Source organism: Podarcis muralis, chromosome 11 (assembly GCF_964188315.1).
Source record: "Podarcis muralis chromosome 11, rPodMur119.hap1.1, whole genome shotgun sequence".
In the NCBI taxonomy this organism is placed as follows: Eukaryota; Metazoa; Chordata; class Lepidosauria; order Squamata; family Lacertidae; genus Podarcis; species Podarcis muralis.
In genome coordinates, this window is record NC_135665.1 from 55,369,326 (window position 1) to 55,396,619 (window position 27,294).

At 49.3% G+C, this 27,294-nt stretch overlaps 1 long non-coding RNA gene across 2 annotated transcripts in view; it reads left to right on the forward strand.

Moving 5' to 3' along the window:
• Window positions 1-27,294, forward strand: part of LOC144329233 (uncharacterized) — an 88,233-nt gene that overhangs the window by 57,246 nt on the left and 3,693 nt on the right. The window contains exon 2 of one of the 2 annotated variants that reach the window (XR_013394720.1): window positions 24,581-26,053. This is a non-coding gene — a long non-coding RNA (uncharacterized LOC144329233). Of the gene's footprint in view, window positions 1-24,532; window positions 26,054-27,294 lie in introns of those variants that run through there. The other variant, XR_013394719.1, reaches the window with a different exon arrangement.

The window sequence follows — 27,294 nt, forward strand, 5'->3', positions numbered from 1 at the left end:
CAAATGAAAAACAAGGTTAACAGGAAATAATTCATTATTATTATTTTTCCGAGGGGTGGGGAGGAAGACATTTGCTGGAGAAGCCTGGGAGAGGATCACAAGAGAGCAACGCTTCAGTCAGCACCAGTCATAACATTAGGAAGAGGGAGGCAGCCATCTCAAGAGGCACTGGTAGATTATGCTGAGGCAAGATGTTAGGAGGCACTGCTGCAACCACCAAATTGTCTGCTCTATATTCCTAAAATCTGTGGTGGGTAACCTCAAGCCCATGAGCCAAAGGCCTCTTTATCTGACCATTGAGACTCTTGCCCTGGCCACACCCCTTCCTCAACCACACACCCTCTCCCAAGGCCACACACTTCAGCAGTTTGGGGACTGAACCTGCAAACTTGGCCTTATCAGCACCATGCTCTAACCAACTATACTTCACACCTCAGTGGCTAGGAGTGCCTTATAGCAGCTACACCAATTATGGCCATTCTTGGGATGGTCTGATCATGATAATTCATTGTCAGGAATAAGCCAACTCCAAGTGAAGGTCTGCAGCCAACTGCAGAAAGCAGCCAGGAACAGAGAAGCTTAGATTTTACTCAGGCAGGAGAGAGCCGACAGCTGCAGACTCTGGTTGAATGGCAGGATGATATGGCAGTAGCTGAGAGCAGGCTGGAACACAGCCAAAGCTCACAGGAAGCTCAAACAGGTGTGAACAGACACAGAGACAGTTCCTCAGAACAGGAAGAGGCTGGATCTGACCCACTGGGTCCGAAGTCGGCAAATGGGAGGGCTGCTAGATAGGAAGCAAAACAAGAGACATAAAGGTCGTAAGTTCAATATCTTCTGTAGATACTGGAAGGGGTCTTCAGAAGGGTTATCGGGTGATGATGAAGAAGAAGAGTTTGGATTTGATATCCCACTTTATCACTACCTGAAGGAGACTCAAAGCAGCTAACATTCTCCTTTCCCTTCCTCCCCCACCCACAACAAACACTCTGTGAGGTGAGTGGGGCTGAGAGACTTCAGAGAAGTGTGACTAGCCCAAGGTCACCCAGCAGCTGCATGTGGAGGAGCAGGGAATCAAACCCGGTTCACCAGATTACGAGTCCACTGCTCTTAACCACTACACCACACTGGCTCTCACTGGGTGATGATGCTGGAGGCTTTGTTAGAGCCATCCGGAGCTATCTGTTTTTGCAATAAATCCTCCTTTTTAATTACCTATGCTTACTGTGTTATCAAGCTGGGAACCTGGACTTGTGACATTCATGAATTGATATCCTCAATATTTGATTATTGCAATGTGCTCTATGTGGGGTTACTGTTGGGCCACATGTGGTGTAGTGGTTAAGAGCAGTGGACTCGTAATCTGGTGAACTGGGTCCACTTCCCCGCTCCTCCACATGCAGCTGCTGGGTGACCTTGGGCTAGTCACACTTCTCTGAAGTCTCTCAGCCCCACTCACCTCACAGAGTGTTTGTTGTGGGGGTGGAAGGGAAAGGAGAATGTTAGCCGCTTTAAAACTCCTTCAGGTAGTGATAAAGCGGGATATCAAATCCAAACTCTTCTTCTTCTTCTTTTTGGAGGCTCCAGCTGGTACAAAATGCTGCAGCTAGACTCTTGATGGGGACAGACTATCGCCAGTGCATAACTCCAGTGCTCAAAAGTTTGTACTAGGTGCCAGAATGCTACTGGGCAGGTTAAAGGTTCCTGTATATATTTACAGGGTCCCAGCGCCTGCCAACCTAGCAGTTCGAAAGCACCCCCGGGTGCAAGTAGATAAATAGGGACCGCTTCCTAGCGGGAAGGTAAACGGCGTTTCCGTGTGCTGCGCTGGCTCACCAGATGCAGCTTGTCACGCTGGCCACGTGACCCGGAAGTGTCTGCGGACAGCGCTGGCTCCTGGCCTATAGAGTGAGATGAGCGCACAACCCTAGAGTCTGTCAAGACTGGCCCGTACGAGCAGGGGTACCTTTACCTTTACCTAATCAACTTGGGTCCAAGATACCTCAAAGAGTGCCTTAGCCTTTATTGCCCTGCACAATCACCGACATCTTCATGGGAGCCTCTGTTAATAGTCCCCCATGGCTCAGATGCACAGTTCGGATACACCAGGAGCCATGCATTTAGCATTTTGGGTTTAATTTTGTGGACCGAATTCACACTTTCTGAAACACGATGCAAACTGAAATATAGCCCTTCTTTGAAATCCATGCTTTTCTGAATTTTGCAATGCCGTTCTCCAGTCAAGTAATGTGCACCAAAATGCATGTAGTAAAGTGTGCATATATACGCATATATTTGTTGGGGGAAAACATACAAAAAAAATGCATTATATTAGGGGAAATTGCTTTACAAAAATGTGTGCCTTAGGGGAAACTATGTACAAAAATGTACATAGGAGCTATAGAGATAGTGAGTCAGGCAAGCACTTCAAGGCTGCCAGTAGAGTGCCCAGCTAGCAATACACAGAATCATAGAATTGTAGAGTTGGAAGGGACCCTGAGGGTCATCTAGTCCAACCCCCTGCAATAAAGGAACCTCAACTTAAAGAGGAAATGGAAGGACATCTCAGTACACACTTTGATAAGGGCCTGGCTAAGGACCATGAGAGGGTTGGAGCCTCCAGATTCCAGATAACGTTTGCTTTCCTGAACTGGAGAAGAAGTGTGGACAGTAAATAATATGAAATCAAATATTTAAAGAACATAAATGCAGCAAATTGTGGAAGCTGGAGAGCCTCCCTGTTACACTCCTTTTTTTCTCTGCATGACCACATGATCATGTTGCCTGCAGGTATTGCCAAGCTGCGCCCTCCAGAATACCAAACCAACAGGGCGGGGCAGATGCCTTTGTGCCCTATTTGTGGGCTTCGTGGCCGTGATGTTAACATATGAGAGTGCTGGAGGTGAAATAGTTAAACAGGTTACCCAATCAGAACCCAGGGGGGTGGAGTCAGAGGGACTATAAAACCAGCTCTGGGAGGGGCGAAGGGAGGAGTTCGTTGGGAGTTGGGTGGTTGGTTGGAGTGAATTGGGATAGAGTCTGTGGGTAGGTTGAGTTAGTGTAGCGAAATAAGATGAGTCAGGAACAGTTAGGAGCTAGGAAGACAAGTAAATATCTGAGAGGTGGTTATTGAGTGAGAGCAGGTAGCGGAAGTTATAGGTCTGGATAGGCACCCCATGATTGTAATGGACTGATACCATTTATGAAACCACACGCTTGTTAAACTGCAATAAATAAACATAAGTTTATGTTCCAATTTAACCCTGACTGGATTTAGTATTGTACCAGGTAGGGCCTGGGTGGTGGCAGCGAGAAATAAAGTGGTGGCACAGGGATCAATAGATGGTGAAACATCCGGGGACCCTGTGTGATCGCCACAGTGGCATCTGATTGGACGCTGCTGGAAAGAGAACGCTGGACTGAGATGGGAACCTTGCAGATCTCACAGGGATCTCCTATGCTCTCGGTGTGAGCTTCACTGCCCATGCAAAGTTGCACACGTGAAGAAAAAGGGGGCGATGGGATTGAGAAAGGGGAAATTGGAACTGTGATCAAGGAGAAGCCCGGAGGATGGGCAATGCCTGTAATTACGGAGGCGAGATGGAGCCGTGAACAGAAAGACAAATCTGAGCTGTGGCAACCCCATCCCGTTCTTTCCTTGCCAAGCCCTGGAGACAGTATATTTTCTCATTTGTTACCCGACATGCAATCTTATTTCCTCAGCCGCCACTCCCTTGTCATTCCGCCCGCTTCCTCCTTGCCACTGCTTTCAATTTCCGTCCCATATAATGAAACCATATGCAATGCGCTGGGAGCTCACGGGCCATTAAACTTCCGCTAATCTGGCCCCCGTGATAGACTTACCTGCGAGTTGCCTTATTAATGGTGGATTTGTTATCTGGATGCAGGTTCCAAGTCAGACAGGAGATTGCTGGTGCCTGCAGCCACAGGAAGCAGCAGCAACTAATTAATCTATTTTCTTCTCGCCCATTAGCTTTCTCCCTCCATCTCCCACCCCCCCTTCCCCAGCCTTCTCCTGTTTGACTTACTTTATTGCTCCTGCTATAAAGCAAAGGCGCTCTTAAATGCTTAGAGGAGGCAGCTGCAATCAGACTTCCCTCCCTCTGCTGCTTTTGACTCTGGGCATGTAAACAAGGTAGGCATCAACAGCAGCACGGCAGGCTGAAATTCAACAGGGGGAGTGTGTACCCCCAGAGAAGGTTATTAATGGGAGGCAATGGTGGCTGGTGCACATTTGGACGGGTGGAGTGGAAGGCAGAGAGACCCACAGAAAGCAGAGCCAGAGTCAATGACAGGCAGAGCCCACCCTCCTCCCAGATGAATTCTGCAAGAGAAGAAGAAGAAGAAGAAGAAGAAGAAGAAGAAGAAGAAGAAGAGGAGGAGGAGGAGGAGGAGGAGGAGGAGGAGGAGGAGGAGGAGGAGGAGGAGGAGTTTGGATTTGATATCCCGCCTTTCACTCCTTTTAAGGAGTCTCCAAGCGGCTAATATTCTCCTTTCCCTTCCTCCCCCACAACAAACACTCTGTGAGGTGAGTGGGGCTGAGAGACTTCAGAGAAGTGTGACTGGCCCAAGGCCACCCAGCAGCTGCATATGGAGGAGCGGAGACGCGAACCCGGTTCCCCAGATTGCGAGTCTACCGCTCTTAACCACTACACCACACTGGCAGCACTGAGACTAAGGAGGAGGAAGGTGACAAGCACATGAGGACATAAGTTGAGCCTGTTGGACCAGGCCAGCATCCTGCTCTCAAAGTGGGCAACCAGATGTCTGTGGGAAACCCACAAGCAGATTCACAGCAACTGGTATTCATAATGCCTTTGATAGTGGAGGTAGAATACAGCCATCATAGGAGCCAACACCTAGGGGCCAAGGGGTCTTCAGGGCCGCCAATAAAATACTTTAGGGGGTGGGCCCCGCAAAGTTGATGGTGTGCCTGCACTGCATCATGTGATCGAATATGTGGGGTGGGGCTTACCTCCCCCCCCATATTTTATTCAAGTTGGCACCCCTGATGTCCATCAATGGCTACTAGCTACGATGGCTATTGTATGTGAAAAGACAGGCATCAAAGTGTTGGTGCTGACCTTTAAAGGCCTAAACGGCCTCGGTCCTGTATACCTGAAGGAGCATCTCCGCCCCCATCATTCTGCCCGGACACTGAGATCCAGCACCGAGGGCCTTCTGGCGGTTCCTTTGCTGCGAGAAGCCAAGTTACAGGGAACCAGGCAGAGGGCCTTCTCGGTAGTGGCCCCTGCCCTGTGGAACGCCCTCCCAGCAGATGTCAAGGCAATAAACAACTGTTTTACTTTTAAAAGACAACTGAAGGCGGCCCTGTTTAGGGAAGTTTTTAATGTCTGATGCTGTATTGTTTTTAATATTTGGTTGGAAGCTGCCCAGAGTGGCTGGGGAAACCCAGCCAGACGGGCGTGGTATAAATAAATTATTATTATTATTATTATTATTATTATTATTATTATTATTATTATTATTATTATTATTATTATTATTATTATTGTCAGGGGTTCAGGAGCAGAGGCAAGGGCAAGGGAGGAAACAGAGAGCGAAGGGGAGGAGGCAGAAGAAAGGATGAGCGATGACGACGACCCGAGATCTCCGAGTCTCTCCAGTGAGTCGGAGGATTCACAGAAAGGAGCACCAGTGGCCAAGGCAAGGGGGGAGTTTAGGGGGGCACCCCAGGGAGATAGAGCCAGAGGGGAATCAGAGGAGAGCAGTTGGAGATCGGGTCCAGCGTCACCGCCAGAGAACAGGGAAGAGGAAAGGAGCCAGGGGGCAAGCGCTGGCAGCTCACAGCAGGAGGGAGGGCACGAGTCAGGGGTGGCCACACCTCCATCTGGGAGCGAAGAAACGGTTAGACGGAAGGTGGAAGGTTGGGCGCGCGCGCCAAGTTCAAATGCACAGGAAGGAGGCGCAGTAGGCAGCCCGGAAAGAGAGCCGGGTCCTAAAGCCCGGCGCAAGGAGACAGGAGAGTCCGGGGGGTCAGCGTCCGAAGAATCCCGGAAGGAAGAGACCCAGGGGGGCAGAGGGACCCAGAGAAGAACAGTCAGGCGGAAAAGGTGGAGCAGGGCTAGGATATTAAGTTGGTGTACGAGGGGCGGAGATTCAGACGGAGCTTCGCCGATCTAGCTACTAGACGTAGGGTTGCACGCAGCAGCTTGAGAATGGAAACTGTAACTCAATAAAGACTTTTACTTAATGACCGTTGGCTAGCGTGATCCTCTGTGAGCTAGGATCTTGAAGCAACCCTGACAGTAAGCTCCGTCTGACTGTATTGTGGGCATCTACAGCCTCGAGGAGAGGAGAGAAGCAGGTGCCTACTAGTGAGCTCACGAACGGCAGCCGACATGACGGCTGAACAGCAGATAGCGGAACTCAGAGAAGCAGTGTCACAGCTGAATGCCGAGGCTCTCGCATCCAGGAAGAGAGAGGAGGACGCAGCTGCCGCCTACAGGGATCTCCAGGTCAGGTTGGAAGTGCTTACGAAGCAAGGGCAACAGACACCCAAACCAGAGGGGATTGGGTTGGGGAGACGCACAGGCGGTCTGGTCTCTCACTTCGATGGGAACCTGCAACAGTATCCCAATTTTAAAGCAGACATACTGTGTGCACTGCAACTGCTGAGTAAAGATTTTAGAGATGAGCAAGAGAAAGTGGGATTCATCATGTCTTATTTGCATGGGGATGCCAGAGCATGGCTGCGCAATTTATGGAGGGATAACGATCCGGCGCTCCAAAATGCGAATGCCTTTATTAAAGCGATGGATGCGTGTTTTTTATCAAGCATTGACGTGGATCTTGCTCGGCAACAGATTCATGGACTGAAGCAGGGAAGGGCCAGCGTACGGCAGTACCATGCCCGCTTTTTCGCCTTGGCCAGTGCCCTAGAATGGGACAGAGATGCGACCCCTGTAAGAGACCTTTTCTGGGAGGGACTAAACAGCTCTGTAAAAGATGAGATTGCGAGGGGGGAGAGACCCCGGACCACCCAGGAGGTCGTGCAGAGGGCGCTGGCAGTGGGGGTACGGCTGGAAGGACGTCCGTGGAGCAGGGACGAAGGGCGTGGAGGGCGCGAACCAGCCAGGGGCTCCTCCTTCTTTCCCAGAGAAGCAGCACGTACGCAATCCACGCCTCCGCCAGGGGGAGGAGCTGAACCGATGGAGGTTGGAGGTGCCAGGGCTCAGTCAGCAACCAGAGCCCTAGCACCAGCAGCAGTGAAAGCGAAGCCTCCTAGAGGGAACAGGAAGTGTTACGTCTGTGAGGAGCCAGGGCATATGGCGAAAGAGTGTCCCCAGAGGCTCCACAAGCTCACTGCAGCCTCAGCAATGGCGACTGCAGCAACGCAGCAAGGAGAACCACAGCAGGGAAACGACGCTGTCTGGCTGGAGGAAGAGGCACTGGGGCCCAGCCAGACGTATTAATGATGCAGTCCCCAGAGATTTTACAGCCCGTGAACCCCCTCCCGCCCAAACCAGTGGTGAGGCTCACCGCGTCGCTCCAGCTGCCCAATGGCATCACCATGGACGTGCCAATCACCATTGACTCAGGCAGCAATGCGGACTTTATGGGGCAGGGCTTTGTCAACCAGCATGCTATACAGTTGCTGCCGGCCACACTGCCCCTGCAGGTGGTCACGGTGGATGGCAGGGAGCTGCTAGGAGGGCAAGTGGTGCAGCAGACGCCACCGATGGTGATGCGACTTGGGAATCACCATGAAGTCATCAGCTTCAACGTCACTCAATTGTCGGACACGCCCATTGTGTTGGGCATGAGTTGGCTGGACAAACACAGCCCAACGCTGGCTTGGTACCAGAGGCAGCTGACCTTCGGCTCTTCCTTTTGTGCTGAACACTGCATCGTGCCCAGGCAGGAAGGAGAGGAAGAGGAGTCACAGCTACTGCTAGGCACGCTGCAAGCGATTCCCCACAAGTACGCAGAATTTTTGGAAGTTTTCTGCGAGAAGGAGGCAGACAGGCTACCCCCTCACAGGCCATATGACTGCAAGATTGACCTGCTGCCAGGGGCGGCGCTGCCTAAGGGGAGACTGTATTCCATGTCAGAGGACGAGCTGCAAGAACTCAAGGAGTTCATAGATCATAATTTGGAGCGCGGTTTCATCCGAGAGTCCAAGGCGGTGGGAGGCAGCCCGGTGTTCTTCGTTAAGAAGCGGGATACGCCCCAAAAGAGGCTCGTAGTGGATTACAGGATCTTGAACAGTGTGACTAAGCCGTCGGACTTCCCCATGCCCCGAATTGACGACCTCCTCGCAAAGGTGCGGAAGGGCAGAGTGTTCACCAAATTGGATCTGCGAGGTGCGTACAACCTCATTCGCATGCGGGAGGGAGACGAGTGGAAAACAGCCATGTTCACGCCACTGGGGACCTACGAATATAGAGTTATGCCTTTTGGATTGCAAAATGGCTCCCACGTTTTTCAAGCATTCATGCATCACGTGTTGGCGGGACTTCTCTACAAGACGTGCGTCTGTTTCTTAGATGACATCCTGATCTTTTCGGAGTCGCAACAGGAGCATGACAAACACGTCAAGGAAGTACTGAACAGGCTGAAGCACCATAGGCTCTACGCCAAGCTGGAGAAGTGCCAATTTGACGTGACGGAGGTGGATTTTCTGGGCTACAAGCTGTCTGACAAGGGGCTCGCCATGGACAGCGCCAAGGTTCGAGCGGTGTTGGATTGGAAGAGCCCGCGCAACCGGAAGGAGGTCCAACGGTTTGTCGGCTTTGCGAACTTCTATCGCAAGTTTATCAAGGGCTTCGCTATGCAGACGGCGGCCATCACTGACACGCTTAGCTCCAAGAAAAAGAAGTTCATTTGGACAGAGCAGGCGGAACAGTCCTTTCAGGCACTCAAGCGTCTCTTCGCGTCGGAAGAGCAGCTGCTTCATGTCAACCCCAGCAAGCCGATGAGGGTGGAGACTGACGCCTCGGACAGAGCCGTGGGGGCGGTCCTGCTGCAGAAAGACCCGCAGGGGGTGTGGCGACCGGGAGCGTTTTACTCCAGGAAGCTCAGCAAGTCCGAGCAGAACTACACCATATGGGACAGGGAGTTGCTGGCCATTCATGCAGCGTTCAAGGCGTGGAGGCACTTCCTGATCGGCGCCAAGCACACGGTGCAGGTTTGCACGGACCACAAGAACCTAGAGCACTGGCGCACGGCACAGTTCCTGAACCAAAGGCAGATACGTTGGGCTGAGTTCTTTGCGAACTTCGACTTCCGAATAGAGTATGTCCCGGGGGACACCAACATCATGGCGGACGCTCTCTCCCGCAAGCCACAGTATCTGGAGGAAGCAACGCCAGCGGCCGCCATGCACATCTTCGCACCAACAGTGTGGGCGTGCGCCGCGGCAACCGTGGATCTGGAGGCGGTGCGACGAGCGTTGCAGGGGGACTCCTTCGCGCAAGCAAAGATCTCAGAGGTGCAAAGGGGCAAAGCAGCGGCCGACGGTTTCCAGCTAAGAGATGGATTGCTCATCCGTAAAGGGGCCATCTACGTGCCGGGAGACGAACTTCGCGCCAAGGTGCTGCAGCAGCTGCACGACGCGCCCACTGCAGGGCACTTCGGCAAGGAGAGGACGGTAGAACTAGTAGCCAGGGATTTCTGGTGGCCTGGAATGAGAAGGGAGGTCGCGGACTACGTGGCGAGGTGTGACACCTGCCAGAGGGCGAAGCCAGTGCTTAGACCGCCGGCCGGACTGTTGGAACCGCTGCAAACTCCGGCCGAACCTTGGGAGAGGGTGGCCCTGGACTTTGTCACGGATCTGCCCAGCTCGAGGGGCAAGACGGCAGTGCTGGTGGTGGTGGACTTGTTCTCCAAGATGGCACATTTCATTCCGTGTGCGAAGGTGGCCACGGCGGAACAAACCGCCAAACTGTTCATAGACCACGTGTTCAAGGTTCACGGTCTGCCACGGTCTATTCTGTCCGACCGGGGGCGGCAGTTCATCTCAAATTTCTGGCAGCGGCTGATGGGCTTCCTGAACGTCAAGATCAACCTGGCGTCGGCGAGACACCCGCAAACCAACGGGCAAGCAGAGCGGGTCAATGCCATCATGCAGCAGTACTTGAGGTGTTATGCAAATCAACAGCCTGCGACGTGGGTGGATTACCTGCCGCTCGCCGAGTTCGCTTACAACAACACGAAGCACGTGTCCACGGGGGTCACACCGTTCTTCGCCAACAACGGGAGGCACCCCAGAACCTTCCCGGGACTGGAAAGGCTGGGGGAAGGGGAGCCGCAGACGGCAGATGCGTTCGCGTCGGAACTGCAGGAAGTCCACGATCAGCTGAGGCGCCACCTGGAGCTGGCCAAGCACGCATACAAGGTACAAGCGGACAAACGCAGAAGGGTTGGCGAAGAACTACACGTGGGGGACTGGGTCTGGTTAGCAGCCCACGCAGTGCCGGCCAGGTCGTTGGCCAAGAAGAAACTAGGGCATAAGCAACTGGGGCCCTATCAAGTCGAAGAGCAGGTCAACCCGGTGGCCTTCAGGCTGGCGCTTCCGGAGGGTTCCAGAATGCATCCGGTATTCCACAGATCGGTGCTCACTCCCTACAAGGCACCGCACAGGTTTCAGGAACCCGGAACGGCGCAGAGTCCGGCCAGAGACAGAACAGGGCACGCAGGAGTGGCACAGAAGGAGCGCATCAACGAAGTCACAGAGATTTTGGATTCCAGATGGGGGGAAGAAGGGGTAGAATACTTTCTCGCCAGGGAGGGCACCCCGGCCAGTGCGAACAGTTGGGTGCCGGACTACGCCTTGGACGAACCTCTGCTCAAAGACGAGTTTCATGCCCTCTTCCCACATAGACCGATGCCAGCAGACTTTTTCGACGACTGGCTTTTCACACCCACGCTTTCGGGCAGCACGTTCCGGGGGTTCGACTCGGACGAGGACCCGATACGAGACGTCCGTTCCCCGGAGGGGTCGCCCTCGGGATCTGCCTCAGAACCCTCGTATTGGTGGGACGACAAACCAGAGGAACAGTGGCGCAGGAAGTGGCAAGAAGGTCCAGGCCGAGCAACGCCGCCTGGAGGAAGCGAGGGAGAGACGGACATGGACATTTTCGGGGACGATCCAGGTTTCGAGCACGGCGGCACAGAGATGGAAGCAGAGGTGACCGTCGTCGACGAGAGAAGGGAGGAAGAACCGGAAGACTTCGGAGGGAGGCCCGCTACGGGAACCGAACGGTACCCGACATTCGTCTCCTTGACGCAGCAGCACCCAGCTCCAGCACCGGAAGGAGGGGAAGGGGGAGTGGGGGGCTTCGAGGGGGGGATGGATGTCAGGGGTTCAGGAGCAGAGGCAAGGGCAAGGGAGGAAACAGAGAGCGAAGGGGAGGAGGCAGAAGAAAGGATGAGCGATGACGACGACCCGAGATCTCCGAGTCTCTCCAGTGAGTCGGAGGATTCACAGAAAGGAGCACCAGTGGCCAAGGCAAGGGGGGAGTTTAGGGGGGCACCCCAGGGAGATAGAGCCAGAGGGGAATCAGAGGAGAGCAGTTGGAGATCGGGTCCAGCGTCACCGCCAGAGAACAGGGAAGAGGAAAGGAGCCAGGGGGCAAGCGCTGGCAGCTCACAGCAGGAGGGAGGGCACGAGTCAGGGGTGGCCACACCTCCATCTGGGAGCGAAGAAACGGTTAGACGGAAGGTGGAAGGTTGGGCGCGCGCGCCAAGTTCAAATGCACAGGAAGGAGGCGCAGTAGGCAGCCCGGAAAGAGAGCCGGGTCCTAAAGCCCGGCGCAAGGAGACAGGAGAGTCCGGGGGGTCAGCGTCCGAAGAATCCCGGAAGGAAGAGACCCAGGGGGGCAGAGGGACCCAGAGAAGAACAGTCAGGCGGAAAAGGTGGAGCAGGGCTAGGATATTAAGTTGGTGTACGAGGGGCGGAGATTCAGACGGAGCTTCGCCGATCTAGCTACTAGACGTAGGGTTGCACGCAGCAGCTTGAGAATGGAAACTGTAACTCAATAAAGACTTTTACTTAATGACCGTTGGCTAGCGTGATCCTCTGTGAGCTAGGATCTTGAAGCAACCCTGACAATTATTATTATTATTATTTATTATCTGAGGTTGCTGTGGCACTGCTCCATTTGCCCCAATAGCCTTATTTTCCAATCAACCAAGGCTGGCCTATCATAGGCTATTAGTCATGATGATGGTTATATTCAATCTGCCTCTGAGTATCAGTTGCCGTGGAATGACACAGGACGAGAGCTATTTGCCTTCATGGCCTCCTTACAGGCTTCCCATAGACAGTCGGTTGGCCCTATAGGAATGGATTTAGGCACTAGGAGAGGATACAGGAGGACTCCATAGAAACCCTCCATTGAAAAGGTGAGCAAAAAGGTTGACAAAGATTCTTTGTAATTTTTGTGGGATGCAATTTTTAATTACACGGAGAGGCCGGCAAACAACAGAGCAGGAAATTCTGCCGACGGCGGTGCAATATTATTTGATGATTCAACCTTATTCGCCAGCGACGAATTGCAGAGAGGGTCTCACAAAAAAAGGTGAACCAGCAGTATGATGGCATGTGAACTTTAGCTGTTGACAAATGGAAGGCAACGCGCTGTTGAAAGGAGCAATTCAAACAGCTCATTGTTAGCTTCAAAATTAACTACACGAGCACTCGGAGAGGTGGACCTCTGCATCATTGTCAGCAGCTCAATGGAAACTTCGCTTGAAGGTGCTGCTACGCTTGCGTGGCGAAATGGGCCAAAGGTTGAGATGCATTTGAAAAACGATGAGAGAGAGAGTCACGGCGGAGGGGAAGCTTTATGCTTCTGCCATGCCAAGTCAGAAATCCACTCTGACTGCCATGTTTGGCTGCAGTCATCTCATTTTGGAAATATTGCAGAAGAAGAAGAAACAGATTTTCCCATAGGGGAAGTGGATTCTCAGCAAGATAACAGGAAGAGAGTCTGTGGTGGTGTAGTGCTTAGAGAGCCTGACAAGGCCCTCGGAGCCCAGGGTTTGAATCCTCACTTGGCTGTGAGGCTTGCTGGGTGACCTGGGGCCAGTCGCTCAATCTTAGCTTAGCCTACCTCAGAGGGTTGTTGTGAAGATGAAATGAGGAGGGGGAGAACCATGCAAGCCACATGGAGGAAAAGGTGGGATAGACTGCACCTGCTCTAATGTCACAGTAGCATCCGCACTGTTCTATGCCAAGTAATAGAGTGCTAAAGGGGGCTTGGAAGACTTTAGCATTGTACTTCTGAGACTCAGTGGACTTCTGGGAACAATTGCTATCAAGCAAAATTGGCTAGCATTAATTGTGCCTGAACACTACGGACTTCCACATAACAACTTGGCTGATGTGAGTCAGTCAACATGTTTTTGATCAAATCCATCAAGGAAAAGTTATAGCTTAGTGCAGGCATCCCCAAACTCGGCCCTCCAGATGTTTTGGGACTACAACTCCCATCATCCCTAGCTAACAGGACCGGTGGTCAGGGATGATGGGAATTGTAGTTCCAAAACATCTGGAGGGCCGAGTTTGGGGGAGCCTGGCTTAGAGGATGCAGAAGGTTCCAATTTCAATCTCCAGGTAGAGCTATCTAAAACCCCGTAGAATCTGCTGTCAGTCAGTGTAGACCAGCCTTCTCAATCTGGTACCCCTCAACCCTTTGGACTATGACTCCCATCAGCCCCAGCCAGCATGGCCAAAGGTCAGGGATTATGGCAACTGTAAGCCAAAGCATCCAAAAGCCACCATATCGGCTAGTGTTGAGGACACTAAGCAAGATTGACCAATAGTCTGACAGTATGAAGCAACTTCCTCTTGGGCCAAAAGACAAGTGTTGCCATTCATAACTAGATGACAAAAAGAAATTCAACAGGACTAGACTTTCCTTTCTTGCTCAAAGATGTGGAGAGCTGCAGGTGTCCTGTAACTATTTTTAAAAAAACCACAGGAGCTCTATCAGGAAAAAAAGCATGTGACAATCATAAGTAAAATCTTGTAAATTCCGCAAAGCTATCAAGTCTTGCTTAACTCACCCTCTCATCGGATGAAGCTGGAAAATTCAGGGCAGGCAAACGGAAGTATTTCTTCACATGTTAGAACTGTCTAGTGGAATCCCTGATCTTGACCTAATGTAGAAATGAATTCTCTCCACAAGAATGGGCTTCAAAGCCTTATTGCATAACGGTCTTAAATATTAGCTATCTTAGTATACTATAAAAAGATACTTTGTAATGGGTATGTATTTTTGTATATCTATGAATAAGTATCTATAAATAAGTTAATTTTAAAAAATTAAATCAGCTCTGCAGCTGATGTTTCCAGAGATGAGCCATCACGTAGCTTATCTCACTCTAATGGGAAAATACCAGCCACCTCTGACGCCTTTGCCAAAATGAAACTTTTTTTGCCTAAAGTAAATTTCCCATTATAGCGTTTTAAATATAATGCATTCAAACACAGCATTTTATGTACATTGAACTTATAACTTTAACAGAGCATAGATAAAATATGGAATTCAAACCCACAAGATGAAGTCTACCAATTTGGATGGCTTTAAAAGAAGACTGGACCAATTCGTGGAGGTTAAGACTATCTAAGGCTACTAGCCACAAAAGGCATGCAGTACCGTATGTCTCTTAAAAGGGACACGGGTGGTGCTGTGGGTTAAACCACAGAGCCTAGGCCTTGCCGATCAGAAGGTTGGCAGTTTGAATCCCCGTGACGGGGTGAGCTCCCGTTGCTCTGTCCCTACTCCTGCCAACCTAGCAGTTCGAAAGCATGTCAAAGTGCAAGTAGATAAATAGGTACCGCTCCAGCGGGAAGGTAAACGGTGTTTCCGTGCACTGCTCTGGTTTGCCAGAAGCAGCATAGTCATGCTGGCCACATCTGTACGCCGGTTCCCTCGGGCAATAAAGCGAGATGAGTGCCCCAACCCCAGAGTTGGCCACGACTGGACCTAATGGTCAGGGGTCCCTTTATGTCTCTTAAAACCAGTTGCTGGGAACCAGAAGTGAGAATGCTAAACTGGGCAGGTCTTTGACCCGATCCAGCAAGGCTTTCCATGTGTCCTTAGATGCTGACAACAGCGAACGCTCACTGTAAAACCCAGCATCTCTTTAGCCTTTAAACACAGGTTGGTATAATACTCTCTGGGGTATTGGGAAATGAGGTTGATAAATTAATGCATGGAACTAATGCATTTCCCCTTAGCAAAGCTTGTACTGAATTGCACATTTGTTACCACCTTCCTGCTACGGTGCCTTACAATTCTGGTATTGCTTCCGCTCGTTAGGTGTAGCCTTGATTGATCATTCAGCCTAATTTTAGAGAAAATAAATGACTGCAGTATGCCTGCCACTAACGGATATTTTTCTTTCAGTGTTCACAACGAAAGCTTTGTACACTAGTTCCACATGGCAGCTGTTTCTGCATCAGATGGGAATTAGAAAAAATAGAACCGGGTGATTTAGCCCTGACCTTTGCACAAGAAAATACACACACACACACACACACACACACACACACACACACACACTTCCATGGGAGACTTGCATCCACTGTGTCTAGGTAAACCTTTTGACTTTTGAGTTGAAGGTATCTAAGAATGTCCTGAGTCCTGAGCTGATGATCTCATCTTCAGGTGACAGGCTTTGTAATATAACACATAGGGTTACCACCATACAAGCTGACATTTTAGCCAGCAACCTTTTTTTTTTTTTTTTTTTTTGTCAGGTAAAAACCAACAAAAGTGGTAGCCACCCAAAAACAAGTGGACAGAAAAGCAAAAACAGAATGAGTTTATTAATCCAACATACAGTATCTTGCACCCTGCTGGTCTTTGGTGAAATTCGGAGAACAGGGTTTCAAAATAGAATTAGAAGAGAACCAGCAAAGTAAAAAAAAGTGTTGGATCAGCAAAAGTCTTCTTGGTCTGCCCCATTTCATTTCATTTCATTTCATTTTTTGCTTCTGTTTCCAATGTTCCAATGTCTGGCAATTTATATTGAGGTCTGAAAAGTCAGTAAATTCAGGATTAGTCCTGCACATTTTGCTCCAGAAGCAAATGAAAAAGAAGACGACCTCTCCCATTTCAGTCTCAGAAGCAGACTGCACTGGAAGCTGAATTTCAGGGACTGATGAATTTGTCAATTTTAGTTCTGCTGAGTTGCACACATTTTCAATTTTCAATTCTCCACGTCTCCACATTGTTTTGCTATTGTCTGGGGCATTTATTTTTAATACGCCCTCACCAGCATTTTAGTGCAAATTTCCCTGGATATAAATGTTTGTATTCAATTTTCTCTAATATACACATCTTTGCAAAACAATTTCCCCTGAACTTTTGCATGTTATTCTTTATAAATCATTTTTATGAACACTTTTGCTTGGGAGGAGAACTAACATATTTTTCGCCCTATAGGATGCACTTTCCCCCCTCCAAAAATGAAGGGGAAATGTGTGTGCGTCCTATGGGGCGAATGCAGGCTTTCGCTGAAGCCTGGAGAGCGAGAGGGGTCGGTGCGCACTGACCCCTCTCGCTCTCCAGGCTTCAGGAGAGCCCCAGCGCCAGCCCCACAAGGTCGGGGGACAGAGGGAGGCGGAACGCCGCCATCCCGCTGTCTCCCGAAGTGGTTTGAAGGCTGGCGGTGGGGAGACCCCGCCACCAGCCCCGCAAGCTCTGGGGACAGTGGGGAGGCACAGCGCTTCTTCCTGCTGTCCCCATACCTGATCTGAAGGCGGGCGGCGGGGAGAAGAGCGCTTCTCCCCGCTGCCTGCCCCGCAAGCTCCGGGGACAGCTGGGAGGCGCAGCGCGTCTTCCCGCTGTCCCCAGACCTGATCTGAAGGCGGGCGGCGGGGAGAAGAGCGCTTCTCCCCGCTGCCTGCCCCGCAAGCTCCGGGGACAGCTGGGAGGCGCAGCGCGTCTTCCCGCTGTCCCCGTACCTGGTCTGAAGGCGGGCTGCGGGGAGAAGAGCGCTTCTCCCCGCTGCCGGCCCCACAAGCGCCTGGGGGGGGGGATAAAAAAAATTCTTTATTTCCCCCAAAAAAACCTTGGTGCGTCCTATGGGGCGAAAAATACGGTACATTTCAAAATTCAAAGAAAAGCAGATTTTGAGTGAATGTGGTAGCCAACCTAGCAGTTCAAAAGCACGCCAGTGCAAGTAGATAAATAGGTACCGCTGTGGCAGGAAGGTAAATGGCATTTCCATGCGCTCTGGTTTCCTTCACAGTGTTCCATTGCACCAGAAGCAGTTTAGTCATGCTGGCCACATGACCCGGAAAGCTGTCTGTGGACAAATGCCAGCTCCCTCAGCCTGAAAGTGAGATGAGTGCTAGAACCCCATAATCGCCTTTGAGTGGACTCAACCATCCTGGGGTTCTTTACCTTTACCTTTTTGCACCTTTAGACATGAACCGAGACAAAAAAAAAAAATTGGTGCGTTTGCACTCAAGCCTGAAAAATATCTCACCTACTTTGGCCCTGGAAAGAAGATGAGGAGAGGACAGCTGGCTTTGAGATGTTGTAAGGTGTGATCAAACTTTGTTTCCCTCCACCTTGCGATGGCCTCATCTGCAGCAAGCTAACCTGTCCTTACAAACTTGATTTGACAGGTGGAATGTTCCTCCTCTCCCAGGGGATAAGCAATTAGTTTTCAGGCCTGGTTTCAGGTGTTGTTTCTGACCTTTGAAAGCTTTCAATGATTTGGTTCATGGTTTCCTTAGAAACTGACTTAACGTGAGATGCCAGCAGTTGCGAACTTCAGGGGACGTGATGAACAGTGTTAACTTCCAGACTTGCACTGGGAGGCAGGGACCCAAGGAGAGAGGCTTCAGGTGTATTTTCTAATGCGAATGTTGAGTCATACCATCCAAAGGGGGGTAAGTGAGGACGTATGCAACCAGCACCCTACAAAAGAGGCACTATCTCATTTCCTGGAGTGACCAGACCCATGAGGGACTTGTGTAAGAGGGAATTTCAGCAAGTGCTGACTAGGAATTGGGAGAAATTCAATACAGTTTTCATTTAAAGGTGAAGCTGCCTAATTCTCACTTTCTGAGACAACACACAGACTGAAACACAGCCCTACCATTAGACAAGGGAGGCAGCAGCCTCAGGTGGCAGCATCTCACCCGTGTCAGCAGTTGTGATGCAGCATTCTGCACTACCTGCAGTTTCCAGGACATCATCTGCAAGGGAAGTCCCACACAAAGTGCTTTGCAGTCCTGTGGCATCACTGAATGTCCTGAGATAGCTTCTGTGAACCTATAGGAGTCTAGACCGGTTCTCATCCCCAGCCTTTACAGATATGAGGTTCAGAGTTTTGGAAATTCATTAGGTTTCTTGTACTTTCTTCTAAAACGCCAGTTCTAGCAGGCAGAAGAGCCAGGAGACCTCTTGGGCAAAAGAGCCTGGATTAGAGGTCATCTTCAGAGAAGTTGAAGTCAAAGGGATCTGAGGATGAGTCATAGTGAAAGACTGGATCCGACTGCCCAAGTTAAAACATCCTTAGGGCAAGTGGCTGTTTATTCACTTTTCCCTCCACTGTATTTGTAGCTCTATAAGCCCCAGCTCCTAATCTTGCTGCTCACATAAACTACTGACTTAAGCAAAAGGGAACAAGATCTGCTAGATAAATCTGCCAGGGGGCAGACAGTTCCCGTCTTCTCTTTCCAATTAGAGTTAATGGGACTCACACACATGCATCAAATGACATTTTGTGCCACGAGTTCTTAAGAATGAAGCAATTTAATATATTTTTCCTACTTGCCTTTTATTTTATTCCTAAAGGAAGCTCAGAATGTACTCCACCCACCCACCCACCTTTTTCCTTTTGAGCCAGAAAGTTTCAAAGTTTTTGGAGTTCTCATTCTTTGAAAACCATCACCCTCAACTATTTGTTTTCATCACCTACTTTGTTTCTAAGATTTCGATCCTGATTTTCCTGCCTTAAAACGATTCATGAAGTGGCATGCACAAAAACCAATCTGACTACAATTGCAAACAGCCCAAGGACAAGTAATGAGGTGCCTTAGTAGGAGTCATCAACCAGAGAGCTAAAACCCATATAAATTAGTGGTGTGAAATCTCCCCTTGGCTACCATCATAATAAATTTGGGGAGGGGGAGGAGGAAGAGAATGGTGATGATGGCAATTCTGGTCCCTCCAGGGTTGGCCCTACCATTGGGCAGAATGAGGCAACTACGGAAGAAGAAGAGGAGGAGGAGAAGGAGGAGGAGGAAGAGTGATTATGATTGGTGCTGATGACAACAACTCTGGTCTTTCCAAGGCTGGTCTGGCCCTACCTCTGGGCAGAGTGAAGCAACTACCTCGGGCATCACGTGCTAAGGGGCACTTCTTGGTTATTCCTATCGGAGCCCCGTACGACCGAGCTGCAATGGCTACTCCTCCAGCCGTATCTTCGGAACCCATCCAGGCTCTCCTCCGACGCTGATTAACGACCTAAGCCTTTGAATGAGACTTCAGGTCAGGCATGCTCTCCATTGTGCAGAGTACCCAGACAGCAGCAGAAGGTGCCAGAAATATGTGCTACATTGCTACTTTATTTCTAACTGCGCAAGACAGAAAAGAATATGCGTCTGCTCTCTGTGAGAGACAGAAAACAACATGACAGAGAAACAGGAAACCAGTAACATCAACATCCGTCTCCCGTCTCCCGTGAGACTTCCAACAGTCTGGAATGTCAACAGAGTCTTGTGACTCCAAGAACGGCACAGTGGCATAACAGAAACCTAACAATTCCTTCAGCCATTCCCTTCTGTTGCCATGTGGCCTCTCCTGAGCCTGCTGATCTGACCTGCGGCCTCAGGTGTAGGGGGTGATGCTATCACAGCCTTCACCAATCCGCGTGGTCCATCTCAGTTTAAGGCAGCTTCATACGTTCAGCTGTGCTGGTGAAACTGGAAAGTGCCTAGTAGGTTGAGTGACAACGCTACACGTTGCAGCCTAACGTGCTCAACATCGCCTGACACCTGCTTTGCAAGACTGTCACCACAAAAGACTGGTGGTGGTGGTTTCACTCCAAACTAAATGAGAAGCAACTGCCCAGACTTTTAGCCAAATCAGACCATCATAGGATGCTGATTAGGAATACATTAACAGCCTTTTGTAGGCTTCTATGGGATCGTCCTGCTACTCGCAGGACACACAAAATCCCTTACAATGTAGCAGTGTGATTATATAATTTAAATTAAGATTAAATCAAACCAAACCCCAGAAGGCACCACCTTGCTTCCCGATAAGTCAAGAGGTGTGATTTTTGCAAGGTGAAAGATGCAAAGGCAGCCAGTTGTGCTGACTATACCAAATTGCATTTAGTCTTGGTGACAATCCGGCATTAGCACCAAGCTAATCGTTTGCTCATCCATCTCATTTTCTCTTAACTTGGTCACTTCCAGGGACTGCATATTGAGCCAGGCTAGATTTATTTCTTGGCTTTGATGGCTCCTGCTGTCATCTTTCATGGACCTCTCAAATTGACCACATAGTCAGTCCAGACAGAATGAGTCAACGTACTCCTGTGTCCCCTGGAGAGTTTTAAAAATGTGTTATGTGAGTGTATATTTGTGAAAGGCTTTGTGTAGGTAGGTTCACCTTGTTAGGATTAGCACAAAGGGAGCCAATATTACCAGAACCAGTTAGGTTAGGTTAGGTTAGGTTAGGTTAGTTTAATGTATTAAATTGATGAATCAATTCTCACAACAAAAAGCCCTGAAGCAACTTACGGGGGGGGGGCGGGTACAGTAGTAAAAAGACAGAAACAAATGGAAGTTTTCTTTTTTTATGACAGTATGGGATACCAGCATCTCTTTCTTCACTGCCCTGGCAGCCATTTTGTGCTGGCGCCCACAGCATGTTTATCAATATATGAATACCAGAATCCCTTTTGGGGGTTTTTTAACCAAAGAAAACCCACTGCATAAACTCAATTAAAAGCATACAGTCAGAATAAAAACACGCAGTCGTCGGTGCTGCCTAGAAGCCCAAGAAAATGGAAATGTCTTTCCCTGGCACTGAAACAAGTTGGCAGGAGGCAGATCTCCTTGAGATGGAGCATTTCACAAATGAGGGGCTACCACAGAGAAGGCCCTTTCTCTAGTTCGAGAGGATACACAGAGAAGGGCCTCAGACGACAATCTGGGCAAGTTCATATGGGGAGAGGTGGTCCTTTAGCTTTAGACACCCCAAGCCATAAAAGGCTTAGGCAGCCATGGCTGTGTGGCTTGAGCTCTGGCTCTCTGTGTGCTCAGCTAGTGAGGAATCAAGGCCAAGGGTTAGCTCTTCTTACCCACGTTGCCTAGGCCTAGAATCGCAGTGTCTGCAGCCTATCAGGCAAGATCTCTGGGTTTAAAATCAACTGGACAACTCATCTGCTCCACCAGAAATGAAGAAACTTTTGATTCTGTCAAGGACCTTCTTATCTTGGGGGTTTGCATTTTGGTGGCGAGAGGGGCAGAAGCAAGTGGTGGGAAGGGCCAGAGCAAAAAGGGGGTGCCCCCTTCTCTCTGCCACCCACTTCTCTCTCATGCTCTCTTTCTCCCTGCATAGCGGGCTGTACAGGGAAGGGCACATCATTCTGGTCAGAGGTCTAATCCATTTCCCCCTCTATGTTCCATCATCCATTTTGGCTTCCCACCAAGACCACTGCCATTTTCTCCTTCCAACTCCCCATCCCACCCACCTGTTGGTGTGCAGACGGCCAGGAGGCCAGCTGGCTAGCCCCGGCTGGGCCGTTCCCTTCCAGCCGTCCCGCTGCAAAGACCATCACCTCTGTTCCGACGTAAATTAGCGACATGGGCTTCTGAGCCAGGGCACACTATCAGCAGATAGAACTGCGCACACAGAATAGGCATGAGGCTTGTGGAAGCATACCACAACTACAGATTTATTAATCATAAATCAGGACAAAGAAACATGTCGTCTGTCTCTCATGTCATCTCAGAGAGAACAGCTAAAAGCAAAAGCAATACACGATGGAAGTTCCCAGCATACTGTGCTGGAATGTAAACAGACATGTGACATGTGACAATTGCATGTCTGTTCCTTAAGGTGGAATGGAAATGTCAACACCACCCACCCCCTCTGAGCTCCCATCAAATCGCACACCCCTTGGGTCACAGGCAGTGGCATAGCGTGGGTTGTCAGCACCCGGGGCAAGGCAAGTAATTTGCGCCCCCTAACTCATGGATTTGCACCCCCTAACCCATGGATTTGCGCCCCCTAACCTGTGGATTTGCCCTAACCCCAGATGTTGCACCCAGTGCGGCTGGCCCGCCCTGCACCCCCCACACTACGCCACTGGTCACAGGTTCCTCCCCATTGGGCTACATCAATCGATCTCAAACAAAACAGTGGTGATATTGTATAGCTCCAAAGCATTTTAAATTATAAATGTTGTTGTTCTGAAGGATATCTCTTCCCATTTGCCTTTGAAGGGAAATCTGATATCATACTGGCAGTGGAGGCTGGTCCATTAGGGTGAACAGGGCACTGCCCCACCAATATCAGCCTTTCCTCAGCCAGCACACACACCACAAGCCTGCCTTCTTACTTACAACAAATCCAGAGTGTGGCACTGGCTGGCAGCTTCTTCCTCCTTATTCTCAGTTTTGCTTTTGCAGAACTCAGAAGGGAGAAGGCTGTGGACAAAGCTGGGATCAGTTGACTGTGCCTACTAAGGGCTGTGTTTGTGTCTGCCATTGGCTCTGGCTCCACCTACTGTTGGCCTCCTGCCTTACACCCCCACCAGTCCACCCCAAAAAACCCTGCAGCCACCACTGAATACTAGAAATAACTGGGTAGCTGAAATAAATGCATGTTCTTGTAGGGGCAGGGAAACCTTTAAAGAGATGATGTCCCATTGTGCGGTTTGCTTGGCTAAACATCTATTTTAACAAGCTTTCCTAGCTCGATGAAAAGGTCTCTGCCTTACGTATTCCTTGGTACCAGTGAATAGCATGGTAATACTCAATTCATTATAAGCAGCATGGATGCAGAGAGTAAGGTTCACAGAGCTCAGCAGTGCTTACATCTGACTGCATAAGTTTCAACTTGTAAAACTCGCTGAACTTTAATGAAAAATCTGCAGCCAGGTGAAAGGCAGCCTTTAGTTCTTAAATTAAAATATGCCATGCATCTTGCAAAGAAGTGTTACAATTTGAGCCACATCGCTGAGGAACAAGGATCCAGACCTTGCTTGGCTATTGTCTTCATTCTCCTACTTCCTCTGTGCTCATCTTTGTCACATCTTGAAAGCCTTGTCATCACCTAATTTCACTTGACAGAGCAAGTTCCCTGGGCACTCCTGCAGATGACATCATCGCCTGCAGATGACATCATCATGATCGCTGAAGAAAAGACCAGAAGCCACACTTCTCCATATTCCCCTTCTGCTATCACTTGATTGTAATAAAGCCCAGTGGCGTTGCATCCTTTGCTGGCGCCCGGGGTAGGCACACACACCTGCACACACACATACTGGGTGGGAATGGGGTCAGGGGTCAGGGGGTGAACAAAACCCATTGAGGCAACCCAGCCCTCACTGCCACCGCCACCGGACAGAGGCAGGACATCAAAGGTTCACGGGGCCACACTGCACTGCCTGCCCACCCACATGGGGAGAGCTAAGCTGGCCAACACGGCCCCTGGCGGGCAAATCCATCAGTGCTGACCAGGTGGCCATTCAGCGAAGGGGCCAGGGATGCGGAGGCCAGACCAGGTGGAGCTGTGGGGCCCAGAGACCCCCGGCAGCAGGTAGGGTGTGACAGGGATCCCAGTGTGTGGGCACCTTGTTCACTTCCCCTCAAAATCGTGCACCCCAAGCTACAGCTCTGATAAAACCTCTAAGTGGTTTAGCAAAAAAGCCCAAAACATTAGACTTATGCGCAAAAGACAATTCAAACAGGCATTTAAAAAAAAAATTAAAGAGAGAATTAAAATCAACAATAAGCTCAAAAGGGATTGAATGGCATGTAAACATTCTGCATGTCTGAACAGGCTTCTGAAAGGAAAAATGTTTTAAGCAAAAAGGAGGACAGCTGATGTCGATAAGCAGGGAGTTCCAAAGTGAAGGTGCTGCCACAGTAAAGAAAAAGGAAAAAAGTTTCTTACCCATGTGGAATGAGTATCATGTGGCACCTGTGACAGTGTTTAAAAGAGCAGGAAAAGAAACTAACTGGAGTTGTTCAACAGAGCAGAAGGCGTTTAAGCCACAGCAGGTTATTAAAATAGGCAACACCCCACCTTGTTTCACTAAAATAGGCCTTGCCTGAACTCCTCTCCAACTGAGATTGCAAAGAGCGAGAGATATTTGAAGCCAGTCACCTTGAACCAGGTAACGACACTCCTATGGCTCCTTAGAGCATCAGTTACGTGCCAAAGCATTGTAACTAACGAATGCACAGGGAAGCATTTGGGCTCAGAGAATGACGGATATGGCTGCAGTGGGAGGCCGCCGCTTCAGACTAACCTTGGGCTCACCAAGATGATAGAAGCTGGGAAGGAAGTGTGGCATCTGAATATAGACTGCATTTTTAATCAAGGCATATATTGGCTTATATTTGATCAGGTTCCTAAATTAAATGGGCTTAGATTTTCAAATGTTTCATGCCAGGCAAGAAGGCCAGCTGTTTATAGAGAAAACCTTGGCCATTCTCCTAAGACAAGGGGCCCCCCTTTGATTTATAGCAGAAAACAATTCTCAAAGTCATAAAAGCTGGAATTACAGGTTAAAGAGCAAGGTTACGGACCCAACATAATTAAGAGTTAGTAAACAGTAAAATAGAACCATGTGCCTTAAACTTGAGCCAGATCTTCTTTCTAAGGTTAAAAGGCCAAGACCAAATGGAGAAGCATCCAGCTGGCAGAAAGAGAGGCTTTTTGGGAAGTCTTTTTAAAGCATTTTTGGGAAGTCTTTTAAAACTGTTTCTTTCTTAAACTGAGAGAGTTTGAGGAAGAGCTAATGGAAACGAAGCAGCTGGCTGAAGGGGGGGGGGGATGTAAACTAAAGAACCTTCTTTAAAAACTGTTTTTTACTGAGTTCCTTCCTTTTTACTTTGAGAAGCTTTATTCTTTTAAAAGGTTACCTATGATAATGTATGAAATATATTATCTTAAATATATTGGTTTAAATGTAATTATGCAAAGGATCTAGAAAGAAAGAAATGTTAAATTCTTATTTCATAGAGTCATATTGCTGTAGGAGACCAGGGGGGCAGATGAGCCTAGCTCCCTGCCAGAAATGAGACGCCAATCGAGCACTCATGACAAATGGCTGTCAGACATTTGTTTAAAGACCTCCAAAAGGAGATATTTCATTGATGATGCATGAGAATATGAACCCAAGGTCTCTGACATCTGTTCAAGATAAAAATTTAAGATTAACCATTTGTTTTAGAAGGCAATAGGGCAAGGAGGGCAAAGAGGTGAGCTGGTAATTAAGATTCCTTGTTGAGACACATGTAAAGATATATTAATACTTGTTTGCCAATTATAAATGGAAGGAAATATAGCTCTTTGTCTCCCATAAAAGGCAATAGGAAATGAGTGTATTTTTGTGATTGGTCATACCAATCAGCCAATAGGAATTCCAACCAGGCTGGTTGGACAGATGCAGCCAGAGGAGAAGCAAAGGGGGCTGGATTAAGGAAATATAAGTGCTGGCCATAATGGCAGGAGGCCAGGCCAGAGCTTGGTAACCATATACCACTGTGCCTCACATTTATTTGTCTGACAAATAAATTATTTTAATTTCTCTGTTGCTGCGTTGAATATTTCATTCCAGCTAAGCGTTAACCACAAGCAGGGTGCTACATTTTATGGTGCCGTGACTCGGATAAGTGGTCTGCTGGAACGCAGCCCCTTCGCCTACTGAGCAGGGTACAAGACAGAGGATCACTCACTGCCTACTCAGCGCGCAATGGAAAATTTTTTTCCAGGGGAACGCAGCAGTCTCGTCTGTCTGATACCCTGCCCACCGACGGCGACGGACCGGGGGGAAACGGAACCAGCTAAGGGTAAGTGCACTAAAGGGTTTTGGCCCTCCAATTAATTGGGAGGAAGAGAAGTCCTGATCAAACTTCTGCGTCTCAGTAAAGGGGAACTGAGTACGCTAGGTGGCTGGGTACATCAGATGGTGATCTGGTGTAGGGAAAAGGGAAGATTGGGAGGTAGAGTGTGGGTGAAGTATCTTGCGCATTGCATGTGTGAGAAAGTACAATGTGTAGCTGACCTAAGTGTGGAGTGAGTGCTACTTCGTTTCCCAGTAAGGTGTGTGTGTGAGTGACTGAGTGGATACTTCACAGGGCCATACAATGGGAGTTGGGGGTTCAAAGGGGGAAATACACCTCTTGAATGTATGTGAAATAATTTTAAGAAAGCCTTCTCAGGGGCATATGGAGTCAAAAGGACGCCAGAGCGCTTGAGAACGTTATGTGAACTAGAATGGCCAAAACAAAATACTGAATGGCCATCTCAAGGAACCTTTGATATAAATTTAGTAAGCAAACTTTGGTCTAACATCACCAAAGAAACTGGAGGGTGCCCAGAACAATTTTCATATATAGATTCCTGGCTGAGCACATTAAATAAAAATCCTCCATGGATAAGGGAAGTCCAACGATGCAAATTATTGGCTGTAAAAGCCAAAGCTAGGAAAGGAATCTTGCCAAACAAATTCAAACCCTCCACCAGTTGTAACCCCAAGGCAAGAAAGTGGAATGAATAATGGGGGTGGAGTCATAGAACTTGATTCCTTGATAGATTATGATAAATATCTTCAGGAGGCATTGGAGTCCTATAATGAAGCCCAAGCAGAAGTGGTTATTCCACCTGTGAGTCCCAGTAGAACTCCATCTACAGTCTCTTTTAGTGGAACAACTGATTGCCTACCCCAAACCCCTGTACATCCAAGTCCTAGAGAATTATTACAGAAGTTACAGGGAGACCTTAATCGGTCAGCAAGCAATACAGCCAGGCGTATTAAGCTGCTAAAAGAACGCCTTGGGACAAATACCATCCCCTATGATTTGAGGCCCCTAGAGCAAAGTGAAGAAAAAGGTCACGTAGTAGCCCCTCTTAGAAGAGTATTTGATGCACTTGAGGAGCCTGTGCTGGTTAATGGGCAACCTGGACCAAGGCCACCTCGAACTTCGACCCTGCAATGTATTCCATTCACAACTACAGTCTGATGAATTGGAAAACGCCCCATCTTTCGCAGAAAAACCTCAGGCTATGATGGACTTGGTGACTTCAATAG